The sequence below is a fragment of the Sardina pilchardus genome, chromosome 15 (genome assembly GCF_963854185.1).
Source record: "Sardina pilchardus chromosome 15, fSarPil1.1, whole genome shotgun sequence".
In the NCBI taxonomy this organism is placed as follows: Eukaryota; Metazoa; Chordata; class Actinopteri; order Clupeiformes; family Clupeidae; genus Sardina; species Sardina pilchardus.
This window is the reverse complement of record NC_085008.1, coordinates 30,062,388-30,077,902: the sequence shown is the minus strand read 5'-3', so window position 1 is coordinate 30,077,902 and position 15,515 is coordinate 30,062,388. Positions and strand designations below refer to the sequence as shown.

At 38.4% G+C, this 15,515-nt stretch overlaps 2 long non-coding RNA genes across 2 annotated transcripts; both read right to left on the bottom strand.

Moving 5' to 3' along the window:
* Nucleotides 1-11,285: 11,285 nt before the first annotated feature.
* On the bottom strand, nucleotides 11,286-12,683 carry LOC134101584 (uncharacterized). Its single transcript, XR_009941433.1, has 5 exons — nucleotides 12,640-12,683; nucleotides 12,451-12,504; nucleotides 12,198-12,242; nucleotides 11,682-11,735; nucleotides 11,286-11,340 (listed from the first exon to the last, which is right to left on the bottom strand). It is a non-coding gene; the product is annotated as an uncharacterized LOC134101584 (long non-coding RNA).
* Nucleotides 12,684-14,888: 2,205 nt separating this feature from the next.
* Nucleotides 14,889-15,436, bottom strand: LOC134102812 (uncharacterized). The gene is made up of 3 exons (XR_009941557.1): nucleotides 15,383-15,436; nucleotides 15,245-15,289; nucleotides 14,889-14,943 (listed from the first exon to the last, which is right to left on the bottom strand). It is a non-coding gene; the product is annotated as an uncharacterized LOC134102812 (long non-coding RNA).
* Nucleotides 15,437-15,515: the final 79 nt, after the last annotated feature.

Below are 15,515 nucleotides of genomic sequence, written 5' to 3'. Positions count from 1 at the left end.
GCCAACTAATCCACTCTCTCCGGGTACTCCTGGACGACCCTGAAACATGAATTTAAATGACCACTATGATAATGCACATCATGAACCCGCAACCTGCATGATATAGACTGAGAAGAACAAAAATGACTCACAGTTCTACCAGCATGACCTGGCCTGCCCGGAATTCCTCTGAAACCATTGTGACCCTGTCATTGAATGATGAGAACTTGAGAATGAGCTTTTGGATGAACACAATGAATAACCCCATTAACATTTCCATTAATGGGTTGGTAGCCCCTCTGTCTTTCTGAGGTAGATAGTGAGATCTTCAGTACTAGACTAGACTTTTAAAGTAAAAACACAGTAGCTTGAAATGGAATCCTTACTGGGTCGCCTGGGTTTCCCTGAACACCAAGCAGTCCATCCAGTCCCCCAACACCCTAAAGAGTGTGTTCCAAAAATGAAATGGAGTTAAAAGCAAAAAAAACATAACAGAATCATAATAGTTTGCAACTGCAATTGTCAGGATACGTACTGGCTCTCCACGTCTTCCAACACCACCTCTCTTTCCCTTTGGACCAGGACCTGCCTGGAGGAGAGGTGAAAGGCCAAACATAAGATATTAAGTGACACTGATGTCTTTAAAAATGTTCAAAGAACATTTCATAACATGTAGAACTTCAGTTATGGCAATGAAATCCATTCATTTTTTTAATGGATTTATTTTCTGCCTTTTCCTAGATTGACAGTTCACAGATGAAATTATGAGTTGTATTGTAATAATGCAATATGAGGGTAAAATAAAAACAGCTTTGGCTTTGTTTTCAATCACAATTAGTGCTTACTTTATCAGGCTAGAGAGTGATAACCTTGTTTTGGCATACTGAGTTGTTTCTCTCATGACATCTGGCAACACGGTTCAACACATCACACATTGTGCAAACAGCTTCCTCATTGCCACATTCATCCAAAGGTGCAAACTTCATACCACATATTTTATCAAGTCATACAAAATCCAAAAATATAGCTAAATCAGCCAAAACACACCCAAAAAGGACTACATGTACAAGAACATCTACAGTGTTCATACAGTATATTTTCCCAATCAGAAACTTCACTCACTGGTTTCCCCTGGGCACCTTTGTTACCCCTCAGTCCTGCACGTCCATGACTTCCCTAAATATAAAAAACAATAGCAATCATCATAACACAGTGACACCACATAAAAAAAGAATACAAATTAAATGCAGGTCAGATTCCTTCTGCAACTGAAAGTTCTGCCTAACAGGTGAAGAATGATGCAAAATAATGACGTTGCTCAGATCCAACAAATAACCCAATATTAAGAAGTAGCTTTATATCGTTTCTGCTTTTTGGTAAGACTAACGTAGTTCACTAATGGTCTTGAAAGCCTATAATTGCATTCAATACAGGTATGCTCAAAAACAGCTGAGTTCAACCTCACCTTGAGTAAAGGGTAACAGATGAATAGATCTTATACTTGACTGTAGAGATTGCCTAAACCCCTAACCATCTCTTATACACTTACCTTTAGCCCTCGCTTTCCTTTGTTTCCTGTTTCTCCAGGTAGGCCAACAGGTCCTGGCCGACCCCTCGCACCTACAGGGCCAGTGAGACCTCTGCGGCCTACCTTCCCCTGAGAAGAGATACTCAGTATCAACAACGCAGATCTGAACCATTACAAAGACAGATATTTTGCCATGATGGTAGCTCACAAATAATTTGAGTTGTGCAAGATAAACCTTACCATTTTGCCAATTATCCCAGGTTCACCTTTCTTTCCATTGATTCCATTAATCCCCTAATAAGTGATTATATAAAAGAAAAGCATTTTTGAGACCCTGGACCGTGATATTACTGACTAAAACAGCAAACAGTAAACTGTCAAGTAACTTACAATCTGACCAGTCTGACCACGCATCCCAGGACTTCCCCTCTCTCCAGGATCTCCCTGTTGTCAGTAACAAAAACACCAACACAGAAAAGCAAACCAAGGTTATTTTTGTAATGTAGAATTTCAGGCGACTTACTCAACTGATGTCAGAGTCATCCTCAAAGTAAATACTGTAAATTGTAAACATCTGACCTTGAGTCCTCGAGAGCCAGTTCTCCCAGCAGGCCCTGCTTTTCCTGGTGCACCCTAAAACACAGGGACAGTAGACTATATGCCCATTCACAAGCTTGACTAGTCCTACTAATTTAAGTCATGGAAATCGTTTATATATGAACATAAAAATGCAGAGATGCTCACAATTATTCCCTTTGGTCCAACTGGTCCTGGAGGTCCAAGTCTTCCAAGTTCTCCCTACAGAATGAACAGAAACTGTTTTATCTTTTCATTTATAAACTCTACAAAGGCGGAGTGTTTTCTGGTTATCATGGGCTTGAACATGACCTTAAAAGTGTCCCTTCCCCAAAGGTCCTGTCTCTCTGTTAGGGTCTCTGACTTGATTGAGGTTGTACTCACTCTGAGACCTGCTAGGCCTCTCTCTCCTTTAGTCCCTCCTGGTCCGATGTCTCCACCTGGGCCATAGCTTCCTGTCAGGCCTGACCGACCCCTGAGTCCAGCCTGACCCTGCATTTGTACATCAACTTGCATTTCAAACCAATGTGTTGCATCATTTACTCAGTAATTCAATATGACCTGTACAGTTCTATAATAAATGTTTCCCAATCTACAATATTTACAAATAGATGCTCTCTCTATTTAGTTTTAAACAGAAACAACCAGAACCTGTAGAGTTAGGTTAATTGATGGACTGTCGGTTAATTGATGATAAAAAAAACACATTTGTTGACCTTTTGTCCTGGAGGGCCTTGTCTTCCTGTTTGCCCAGAAGAACCACTCTTTCCCTGGGATACACAACAGAAGCACAATTGTCATCATTCACAACATTTTTTCTTCTGTAACAATATTTTAGCCTAGAAATCTAGACGCACCCTAGCGGCAAAATATTTTTTTTGCCTCGCGGGATGGTCTAGGGTCGCAACGTTAAGGCAATCCTGCGTCCGACACCAAGTCAGTCGGTCCAATCAGAACGCTCTATCTGTGTACGGAGTCCTTGAGCCCGCCTTAGCACGGTGACGACAGAGCTGCATTTACATTGATGTCTATGGCACCTTTGGCTTCCGATATTGACGCCAAGGGGTTTGACCATGCGTCCTCGTTCGACGAGTTGGGTGTGAGACCGTGTTGAACAATAAAGAACAACGAAAGATGGATGAGGCTAACGAAGCGCGCTCATTTGAATCGGCTTTGGAAGAGTTAGACTTGGGCTTTTCTTTGAAGGTTGAGCAGAAAGAAGCACTCAAGTTGTAACAATTCAAACTTTATCAAAAAAGTCATTTGTTTTAAAGAAGGATGTATTTGCCGTTTTGCCGACTACGATTGGTCTCAAGTGCTGGCCTATTACGTGCAGAGGCAGTTTGAAAGACACGGGTTCATCCCACCCACAGGCATCAGCTCTGTGAATGGTCCGACTCCAGACTATACATTTCTGTATAGTTTGGCTTGCCAGGCTAACAATATTTTGCTTTGTTTGTCAAACAGGAGAAAGTATGTGCTGTGCTGATTTTAAAACTCAAATCTACAGTATATTGATATTGATATCTCTCAGAAATAAACTAAAGTGTGTATCCAAAAGACCAGCAAAGATCTACGCTGTATGCAATTAATCTGACGTGTTTAACTTTAAAATGTTACATACTTCCTTTCCTGGTTGGCCTTTCGGTCCAGATGGTCCCTGGTTGCCTCGGTCTCCTTGAACCCCCTTGACACCCCATTCACCAACAAGCCCAGGTTTTCCTTTCTCACCCTATAAAAACCCAACAGGATTCAACTTCAGAAACAGAGTACAGATCATTCACTCTTATTGATGATACAATTATGAACTATTATATTTAAATGGTAGTTGTGGTTGTGTTTACCATCAACGTAATATCCTAAAAAATTATTTACTCACTATGGGGCCTTTTTGGCCAGGTGGACCTACAAGCCCTCTCGCGCCAGCTGGGCCCTAGAGCAAAACAACACTCATCCATTTCTTAACATGCAAACACAATCAAAACAGAACTGACCAATTGTAAATGTAGTTAACCAAAATCTGTGCAGGTTTGGACATCACTTCATCAGTGATATAGTATGTAGCTAAAACTCCATTTGACTTCCTGGGTTTCCCAAATGAATAATCAGTACAGTATAATGAATCTACCTCCTCACCATCGACACCAACAGCGCCCTGTCCACCCAGCTGTCCAGACAATCCCTGGATGAATACAAACCATGAGGACATCAGAACTATACTTACACAACATTAATTTCTCTTCATCCATTACAGTCAGTAGCAAAAGACAGAGCTGAAGTTTATGTACCTACCTTCTCGCCTTTTACACCTCGATATCCAATAGGTCCTGGGAGGCCATCTTTACCCTGAATTAGAGAATTTACAATGCAGTGGTGTAAACATCAATCCCTTTGGCTGTATCCAAAGTACTAGGCAGTTTTGTTGGCTTGAATCAATAGTAATGGAGACTCCTCGATAACTTACTGGGTAGCCTATGACACCAGGAGGCCCAACAGCTCCAGGAAATCCAGCATCACCTGTAGGCCCTTGAAGGCCCATTGCTCCCCATGGTCCTATATTCCCTTGTATACCCTGTCAACAATAAATTGGGTTACAGCGATACCATTTTCTTTTGTGGACAGAGACAGAAAGTGCAGACATGCAAACATCACAACATCACCAGTTGGCTGAAATTTCTCTACTTTCTCATCTTCAACTACTTTACCAAAATGTAACTCTGGTCAAAATTTACACCAGGGTCTTTTTTTGCATGAATACACATCAAATAATTTGTGAAGACAGTATTTTTCATTGATCAACCACTACAGAGCTTGCCCCAGTATAGCCTCAAATCACAAACAGAGGATTAGCTACGAGCAGTGAACTAAACGCTTCCCAAATAGCATTCTCAACCAGTAATATTGTTCAAAACAGCACCAAACCTTGGCCGGGTTTCGCAGATTCGTTAAGAAGCTCTTAAGTGCTAAGAACTTCTTGGGAGCGCTCTAAGAACGTTCTAGGAACGCTCCTAAGAAGTTCTTAGCACTTAAGAGCTTTTTAACACATCTGGGAAACCCGGCCCTTGTCAGTAGCTTGTTTGGCTTACTTGGGTTGGGCGGGGAATTGCAAAACTCAACCAGCCAGCAAGCTAGTGTTGGGTCTAAAATCATAAGTGTACTCAGGGGTAATGCCAATCTGGGGCAGTGTAGCATTACACTAGCTATTAAACGCATGCACCGTCATTCAACAAAGATTTTGTAAACCAAACTATTCAGGTTCATTTCCAATTCTTAAGGTCAGTCTCAACATAATTACAACTGGAGCACAATATTCACTCCCTGGTTTATGTGGTTACAGACAAAATAAAATTGCTTACAGCAGGTCCTGGATACCCTTTAGCTCCTGGTGGTCCTTGAAGCCCCTGTAAAATATTATAAGTAATATCAAGGAGTTGATATTCTTACCAGTTGGATTTTGTATTACTATGTGTGGTTAGCAATATACATGAAACATACGTACAGGACTCCCATGGTTTCCCTTTTGACCTTCCTTCCCTCTGATCCCCTATGAAAAGAAGACGATGACAGTTGTCAGTTTTGATTTTTTAATAACTCAGAAATCCTGCAAACAAATGCAATATCCAGTATTCTAATTTGTAGAGAGCTGCTATTATAGATACAGTACATAAAGAAAGTAATTATTATGCCCCATTCACCTTCCTATCCTTAAAGGGACACTTCACCGATTAGCATTAAGCTTTGTATCTTTAGAAAAACAGTCATGTTTTTGAATGGTCGTGCATCATTCCCTCAGTTTGCCTTGAGATGGGAGAAATACGGATTTCAATGAAACCCATGATTAGGACTTCCTGCTTTCAATGATGTAAAATGATGATTTTTACATCATTGAAAGCAGGAAGTCCAACATTGAAATCCGTATTTCTCCCATCTCAAGGCAAACTGAGGGAATGATGCACGACCATTCAAAAACATAACTGGTTTTCTAAAGATACAAAGCTTAATGTTAATCGGTGAAGTGTCCCTTTAAGCCACTGCTTTGTTCTTTTGGCAGTATGTTTAGGATCACTGTCCATCTTCACCTGTCTAGCAGAGGGATGCAGGTTTCCCCCAAGAATTTGGGTGTACTTGGCAGCATCCGTTTTACCTTCTATCCTGACCAATTGCCCAGTCCCCGCTGAAGAGAAACATCCCCACAACATAATGTTGCCCCCACCATACTTCACAGTACAGTAGGTATGGTGTGTTTTGGGTGGTGTACTGTGTTTGGTTAGTGCCTGGAGTTCAGTCCAAAAAGTTCAATATTAGTCTCAAAAGAGTTCAATCTTGGTCTCATCTGACCATAAAACCTTTTTCCACATGGTAGCAGAATATTCCACATGTGTTTTTGCACTAAACTCCAAGCACTATGTTTGGCGAAAACCAAACACAGTTCTATTTTCACAGCTACATGTTGTCCAACAGCTGTGTTGGACTTTACCAGATTAATATCTAGCCCTAAAGTTATTACAATCAGTGGAAATGTTCCTGTAAAGATGTACTCTAGCCATTGATTAACCTCCAAATTTCATAAAATGTTTTCAGAAAGAATCCCTTCATGGCCTTTATTTCTAAGCATTTCTACTCCCTCTGCGTCATGAGGGCTGTATTCTGGTTTCTTGACGACAGGTCCTGACTTGATTGATAGTAACTCATGTCTGCGCTGGAAATGTAGACCCAGAAACAATCTAAACGTTGGGCCTAGGTTACTAACAGCAGAATTCTGCCAATAATAAATGTTATTCACATGCTGTACACACCTTAGGCCCTGGATGGCCAGGCGGACCAACTGGCCCTGGTTTTCCTCTTAGAGCCTAAGAAACACAAAGACACATAAACTGAACAAACATATTGTCATACACTGTTTGGTCTTGTGCTCACTCTTTGTGGGCCATAATAAAGGTTCATATACCTTCTCTAATTGTTGCTCCTTGGTTTGGCGGAGTTTTATCTATCCCATCCTGCTCTTTGATTTCATGAGATCTTGTTACCCACCTTGACCCCTGGTCTTCCAGGTGGACCCACAGCTCCCCTGATTCCTGGTTCCCCCTTTGAATGGAAAATGTATGAGATGTTACAAGTGTATCATCATGTATCACCACCATACACTCCCATACACAAAAGAAATATATTTTAATATATTTTTGGGTGTATGAAATATATGTTGAATATATTACAATATATTTGTCTTTCAGACAGCTTATAACAACATATTCTGAAATATATTTGAAATATATTGTGATATAAATTCACTTATATTTGACATATTTGACATATATTTGCAATTTTTAACAGGTGAAATATATGTTTAATTGCATACCGCTGTACCCATACACAAAATAAATATATTGGGCATATATTGTCAAGATTGTATGTTAATATATGTCAGAATATATTTTTAAATATATTTCTAAATACATTTATAATATAAGTTGAAAACACATTCAAATATAGGGTGAAATATATTTTGAAATACATTTTTGAAATATAATTTGAAATACATTTTTTAAATATATTTTGAAATACATTTTTGAAATATATTTTTGAAATACATTTTGAAATATATTTCTACATACATGTAAATATAGGGTGAAAATGTATTAAAATAAAGGGTGACATATATTTTAAAATACATTCAAATATAGGGTGAAAATACATTTGAATATAGGGTGAAAATACATTTGAATATAGGGTGAAATATATTTCTAAATACATTTAAATATAGGGTGAAATATATTAGCCTGAATGCCAGACCGAAGTTTATCCCCACTACAGTACATCCATTTTCTGCAGGGAACTTCGGTCTGGCACTTCTCCGTTCGGCTGCTACTATTCGAAATAGAGGTCTGTTCGGACCAATCAAATTGTCAGGGCGGGCTTTACGTGATGATTGACAGATGATCAGCAGTGACGTTCACGGCTGCATGCGTCCTCGTTCGACGATTTGGGTGTGAGACCGTGTTGGCTTAGGTTGATTTTGATTGCAATAGAAACGCTATGGCTATGAATGCATATTTTTTTCATGCAGTTTGGCCTTTCGTTTAGCTTAGCTATGGAAACTGAGGTTTTATCACGGATTCACACAACTATTTCTGAACACTTGGACCAACGTGGATATGTGGGAAAACTTCAGTTTCACTTTCACCAAGTTAAAACAGCATGTTTGCGTGATGTTGTTCCCGTTTGTTTGAAATGTGTTTGCTCGTTGGGTTAACGACACACTTCCCCAGCTGTTCATTGCATATTTGTACAGTTGAAGGATTTTTTTTAAAAACGAAGGAGGGGAAATGTTTTCCATATAGCCTACCCTGCTACATATTTCGTTGTCTTACATTTCGCTATCAGGTGTACAAGATAGATACTGACAGCGCAATAACTTGTTCTGTTTGGTTTGGTCTATCCGATGAGTGCAGAGCAGGTCTCTGCATGAATTAGTGAGATGTAGCACACATTAACCCACAGCAGTGAGTTACCTTGCTTGGGGTTACAAGTCTGAATCCCTAACCAGTAGGCCACAGCAGTCTTACTGAATGTGTTGTGATGTGTGTACTGTATTGGGCCAGGCATACTGTCATCATTTACTGTATTGGGACTCCTTGTCTTCCTCTTCCTCCCCTTCCTCCTACCTGCCCCCCTCCTCTTCCTTGTATACCACCTCTAACACACACTTGCCCCATGCGTCTCTGGTTTCTGTTCATTGAAACTCCTCTTTACTGTAAATTCTGTACTGACTTGGTTGTCACATCATTAGACACAAGTGTTATACATTTTGAGTGGTAGTGTTCAAATGGGGACAACTGTGCTCTAATTGTGTTCACTTTCTGAGTTGTTTGGTTATCAATAATTAAGAAGTGCATTATAATGAACATGTGTTTAGAGTTTTGCAAAACAGGTTAATGAGTTTTGTAAAATGCACCTACTTAGGTGAAAAAACGGAGATTAATTCAATAAATGTACTCAGGCATTTGAGAATTTGATTCAGAGAATGAGGTTGTAATATAAAATATATATATAAAATATATTGTAACATACAGTATATTTTGAAATATATATATTTACAATGTAGGGTGAAATATGTTTTAAAATATATGCAAACATACGGCATATTTTTGAAAAAGGTCAGGACTCAGGTCAGGCAAGTCCCACATGTATTTGTGAGATGTGTTTTTTACCTTGAAATACAACACCTTATCCTGTGTATTAATGAATGATGCAAAATAGATTGCTGTCAGAGAACATATACACTATATTGCCAAAAGTATTTGGTCACCTGCCTTGACTCATATATGAATTTAAGTGACATCCCATTCTTAATCTATAGGGTTTAATATGATGTCGGTTCCACAAATATACATATAAAGAGAAAAAAGAACAACAATATAGGAACTTAAGTAAGTCAGTTTCCATACATACAGTAGGTGTCACAAATATCACAGATTTTTAAGTGGATTAGCAGAACTACTAGGCATTGTCTGTATGTTGCTGCTCATTGACATATACTTGACATATATTTGACAAATATATGTCAAATATAAGTTATATATCACAACACATTCAGCAAGACTGCTGTGGCCTACTGGTTAGGGATTCAGACTTGTAACCAAAAGGTTGCCGGTTCAATCCCTGATCAAGCAAGGTAGCTCACTCTGTGGGTTAATGTGTGCTACTGTGTGCTACATCTCACTAATTCATGCAGAGACCAAATCCATTGTATGTGCAAGTATACTTGGCCATACACACTTATATTTTAAAAATAGAACATTTCACCATATTTTTAAACACATTTCAACATATATTGTAATATATTTGGAAATATGTTTTGCCATATATTTTAGAATATATTTAAATGTATTTCAAAAAATATTTCAGAAATATATTAAATGTATTTTCACCCTATATTTAAATGTATTTCAAAATATATTTCAGAAATATATTAAATGTGTTTCAAAATATATTTCAGAAATGTATTTACATGTATTTTCACCCTATATTTAATTGTATTTCAAAATATATTTCAGAAATGTATTAAATGTATTTTCGCCCTATATTTACATGTATTTCAAAATATATTTCTGAAATATATTAAATGTATTTTCGCCCTATATGTACATGCATTTCAAAATATATTTCTGAAATATATGAAATATATTTCTGAAATATATGAAATATATTTCTGAAATATATAAAATATGTTTTCGCCCTATATGTACATGCATTTCAAAATATATTTCTGAAATATATGAAATATGTTTTTGCCTTATATTTACATGCATTTCAAAATATATTTCTGAAATATATGAAATATATTTTGAAATATATTTCAGAAATATATGAAATATGTTTTCGCCTTATATTTACATGCATTTCAAAATATATTTCTGAAATATATGAAATATATTTTGAAATATATTTCAGAAATGTATGAAATATGTTTTCGCCTTATATTTACATGCATTTCAAAATATATTTCTGAAATATATGAAATATACTTCAAAAAATATTTTGGAAATGTATTTCAAAATATATTTCACAGTATATTTCAAAATATATTAACATACAATCTTGAAAATATATGGCCAATATATTTCTTTTGTGTATGGGCTTTGACCATACTGTGTGCTGATGAATGCACTTGGTATTTATTCTTTTTGTCTTAGCAGTCACAAGACATGACACATCAAGTTACACTGTAAGAGATGACAGCACACATTCAGATTGCCTCATGAGCTAAATGACTGATGACCCTGCCCTTCCTGTTGATCTTATCATTACTGTGACCTTGCTACTGTGGTGTCCCTGAGATCAGCGTATTTAACGAGCTAACAACCAAAATACTTGCAAGGGAGACATCAACTTAACAGCTGATATATAACAGCTAATTGTTGACTAGCCTGCTAACTGATGTATTTTGGTGATACATTTTGTAATCTCATTAACTGCTGGATATACTTACATTTTGGCCAACAGGACCTTGGATTCCAGGGAGACCTGGTTTTCCCATCATTCCCTAATAAATGATGATGATGATATTATTATTATTATACTGTTGATACTATATTCACATTGCTTTCACAATGTGCCACTCCATTTCTTGTATGATCTGACAAGTAAATGTGAATATAATTTTCTAATCATGGTAATTGATAATTTCAGAAAAAATCTGAAACCTTTTCTCCCCGTGGTCCGGTGTCTCCATCTTGTCCTGGCAGACCTATAGGTCCCTGCAGATCAGAGGAGTTTGTGATTAACATGGGGAATGATGAAGTGACCAAGAAGCCATCTTAGATCTGTAAGCTTGGTGTGTAACAGTTGGTATTCAATGTATGGTTCATTACACATTAGGTCCCCTAATTTCGTCTCTTAACAGAGAAAAATACAGTGTGACTATGCTTGTGTCTCTGCTTGAGATAGCATGCAAATTCATCATACCAGTAGCCATTATGAGACAATAAGGTGTAAGTCTCTGGAATCATGATGATTGTAACTATGAGATGAACATTGTGTGAATTATTTCATGAAGGATATATATAGGCTATACACTGATATCAAATAAAAACCTTACAGATGGTCCATGGGTTCCATCAACTCCGCGGTTACCAGAAAGACCTTGAAGTCCCTATAAATAAACAAAGGCCATCAGCAATCCAATTATGGAAAATAGCAAAACAAACATTTCTATTTACTGGCCTTGGAGCTATCCAGAGAGACATTCGTTTCAATCAGAAGCTCTTCATGGCTGATGGCAATGGAAACCATTTATCATTGTGTCAGTGATATGGTGCGATTTGGAAGCATACAATATTAAACTAATCCATACAGATGACAGACCTTAGATCTCACTGTCATTCAGCTGAATTGGATGTCTTTAGACTCCAGATAGGATACAACTGCCCTCTCAGTGGGTAAAGTGGCATCATCTTTTTGGAGCTAGGTCCATCTTTATAAGAATACCAATGCAGAGGCGAATAGGTCTATAAAATGCTCCGCATTATAACAAGTAGTATTTGAGCACTGTTCAGCAGATGTGAATGATATCGTATAGCAAATCAAAATCAGTGGAGGCACAGATGAAACTCACCTTATGTCCTTTAATGCCAGTTCCTCCTGGGACGCCTGGTCTTCCCTGTTGATGAAAAAAAAACCACACTCACATGCCAAGATATATAAGCCTCGGGACTTTAACATTTAATGTACAAGAAGATATCGGTGAAGTACTGAATGTAAAGGACATTTGAAGATTTGGATACTTGAGCTATTTGAAACAGCAAGCTGGATATATTACAATAACGATACAGAATGACACTGAGTAAAAAGCTGATGTACACAGGAACCTTAATACCGGGCTCTCCTTCAGGGCCTCCCTCTCCTGATTTGCCCATCTCTCCCTGGGGACAACAGGAAGATAGTACAATAGTCACTTTAAATAACCAACACTTTCAGGGGGAAAAAAACCCTCCACATCTGGATAGCTGTTGTTGTCGTAATTCTCTATCTACAAAAAAATTTAGTGTTTAACTTACCATCGGCCCCGGCAACCCAGGAAATCCACTAAGGCCAACACGACCCTTTGTAAATTGAAGAAATATATCATTTTAAAATGTCTAGAATGCGCTGTACACAAAAAGCACTCACTGCCAGCAGCATCCCTCTGCTACTGAAGAATGCCACTCAGAATGAGGAGATCTGTCAGGGAAGTGAGTTTGTGCCATAAAGAGTGTCAGGCTTGTCAGTCACCTTGTCTCCCCGAGGGCCAAGAATGCCTAGACTGCCAGCGGGGCCTCTGTCTCCCTAAAAGGAGATAGGATCATGTCTCTGAGTGAAGTTGAATGAAGATATGCACCGTTTTTATTTGTGTTTTAGTACTATGGTTTGAGAATAGGTTACCTTTGTCCCATCTTTTCCCTGTTTACCTTGGTCTCCCAAGATGCCATCATGCCCCTGATGAAGACAAGAAACATACTGTAAACAAATCTCAAGAGTCTACAGTGGCAATACTAGACGTTAATGGTAAGAGTTGTTTAAAATTTGAAGACCATGGAACACTTAACGGCATAAGTAATATTCACATATGATAACCTGCCTATTGACACTGTCATATTTATACTGGGAAATCAAAATAGCCTCATAGTAAGCTCTCTAAAAAATGACATTAATTAAGTCCAACTCACTGGTGGACCCGGTAATCCAGGTAGGCCTACTGGTCCCATTGCTCCAAGAAGACCAGACGGACCCCCTCTGCCTTTGAAACCTCTTCTTCCTGTAGGACCAGTGGGTCCCTGACCAAGACCAGAACAATCAAACAATCATACAAATAATACCTTTATTTTGCATAGTGCTTTTCTAGACACTCAAAGATGCTTTACAGATGTATAAATAGGTACAAACAAACAAACAAGTTAATTAAACAAGGTTACATAAACAGAGAAAAGAAAACACAGAGGTGCATGGACAAAGCGGAGGACAAATGTTGAGATATACAGTATGTTGCATGTGTATTGATGACATGTGTATGTTGTTATGTGTCTGCAAAGTAAACACATATGAATGGTGAAGGTGTCTGTCCATATTCGTTCTGATTTTGCCCCCATCCCTACAACAGGCTCACTTTGTCTCCATTTGGGCCGATGTCACCTTTCTCACCCTTCTCAGCTTTGAGTCCCTGTTAGAAAAGAACAGATATGGACAAAACAGACGTTTTTCAGTGTTTCAGTTACTTGAAGGACCTTGAGAAGTAAAGCTGTTTGAAGAACTAACCTTTTCATTTCAAGTTAAGTTCCATGAGTTTTTTGATGACTGTATTGTACATTTTAGAGTACTTAGTTTGAACGGCAATGGTGAAAACAATTCCACATATCTGGTAATTGCAACTATTGATTTTTTGCTGTTTCTTTCTGCGCCTACGCCTCATGAGAACCTCAAAGAGAGTCTGAAAACTCAACATGTTCCAAGATAGAAATGTAAAAATTGCTTTAAGTAATCTTACTGGATCACCTGTGGGTCCACGTTTTCCAGGTTTTCCTTCTGCACCCTACAAGCAGTAAATTCAAATCATAATTATGAGCTTTGATTCGTAGTCTTGAACACCTTGGTCGTGTATTTGTTGTCTGTTAAACACTTTTCGGAGCACTTAAGCGTGCCTCTTCAGTCAAACATCTCCTAAACATACTCACATTGGGTCCAGGAAGGCCAGGCCCACCAATAGCTCCTTCAATTCCTGGATCTCCCTGTTTAAAATGACCAGACAGCATTACATAAGCACAGGAACTGAGAGTGTAAAAGCGGATGTGAATATGCAGGGATGGACTGAGACCCATCTCTAATAAGAGTATCTTACTGGATCCCCTTTAGGTCCTGGAGGCCCATCTGACCCTGGTTTCCCCTAATACATAATAAGTGCAGGAATGAGAAAGGATTCAACAAAGGAATCATTAATTTGATCGTATTTATTGGCTCATCAATCTCAGTGGACTACTGAGATACTGTGAGTACTGTATGTGAGCGTGTGTGTGTGTGTGTGTTTGTATGTGTGTGTGTGTGTGTGTGTGTGTGTGTGTGTGTGTGTGTGTGTGTGTGTGTGTGTGTGTGTGTGTGTGAGTGTGAGTGTGAGTGTGGTGTGGGAAGCAAATATGATCAAGTATGAAGCAAATCAAAGAATATATTATCTCGGCTATACATAAATCTGCAATGACAATGACATGAAATTCTACACACTACCAAAAGCCACCACTAGAGGGTGTTTCTAAGTCCAGTCCATGGAATTGATTTCCCACCTGTGGTCCACGAACCCCTGGAAATCCCATCATTCCACCTGGACCTGGCTCGCCCTGTTATGTAATGAGAGACAAATGGCAATTAAGAATATCCTTACAACATAAAAACAATTCTAAACACCTCTTTTGATGAAGTGCAGCAAACAAATCTCAACGCAGATGATATACACCAATTTTAATCCAAAGAGCAAAACATTTTTTCCAATTCATTGGCAATAAACTTCAAACTACTTTTGGTCAAGCACAGCAACCACATCTTGATATTCAATTGGAATAAATACACCCATTTCAGCCAAAGACTCAAATAAACACCACATTACTAGGAAGCACATTAAGACCTCAATAAATAACTCACAGGTTTTCCAGGAAGTCCCTTCAGGTCAGGTGCCCCAGGCTGGCCCTTTTATGAGAAGTACACAGTAAAAAGCCACTTAGTGATGCCGCTGCACAGTTATTGTGCAATACCATTTTAAGACTTAAGACTGAATCTTACTGGGGGTCCATTGATTCCAATGACTCCCTTTAACCCTCGAGGCCCCATGCGTCCCTAGAAACAAAGGTGAAAGGTCACTGACACAGCCGGTCTTCAATGTGTTTAAAAGAGAGTTTTTTTTATTTTAAAAAAG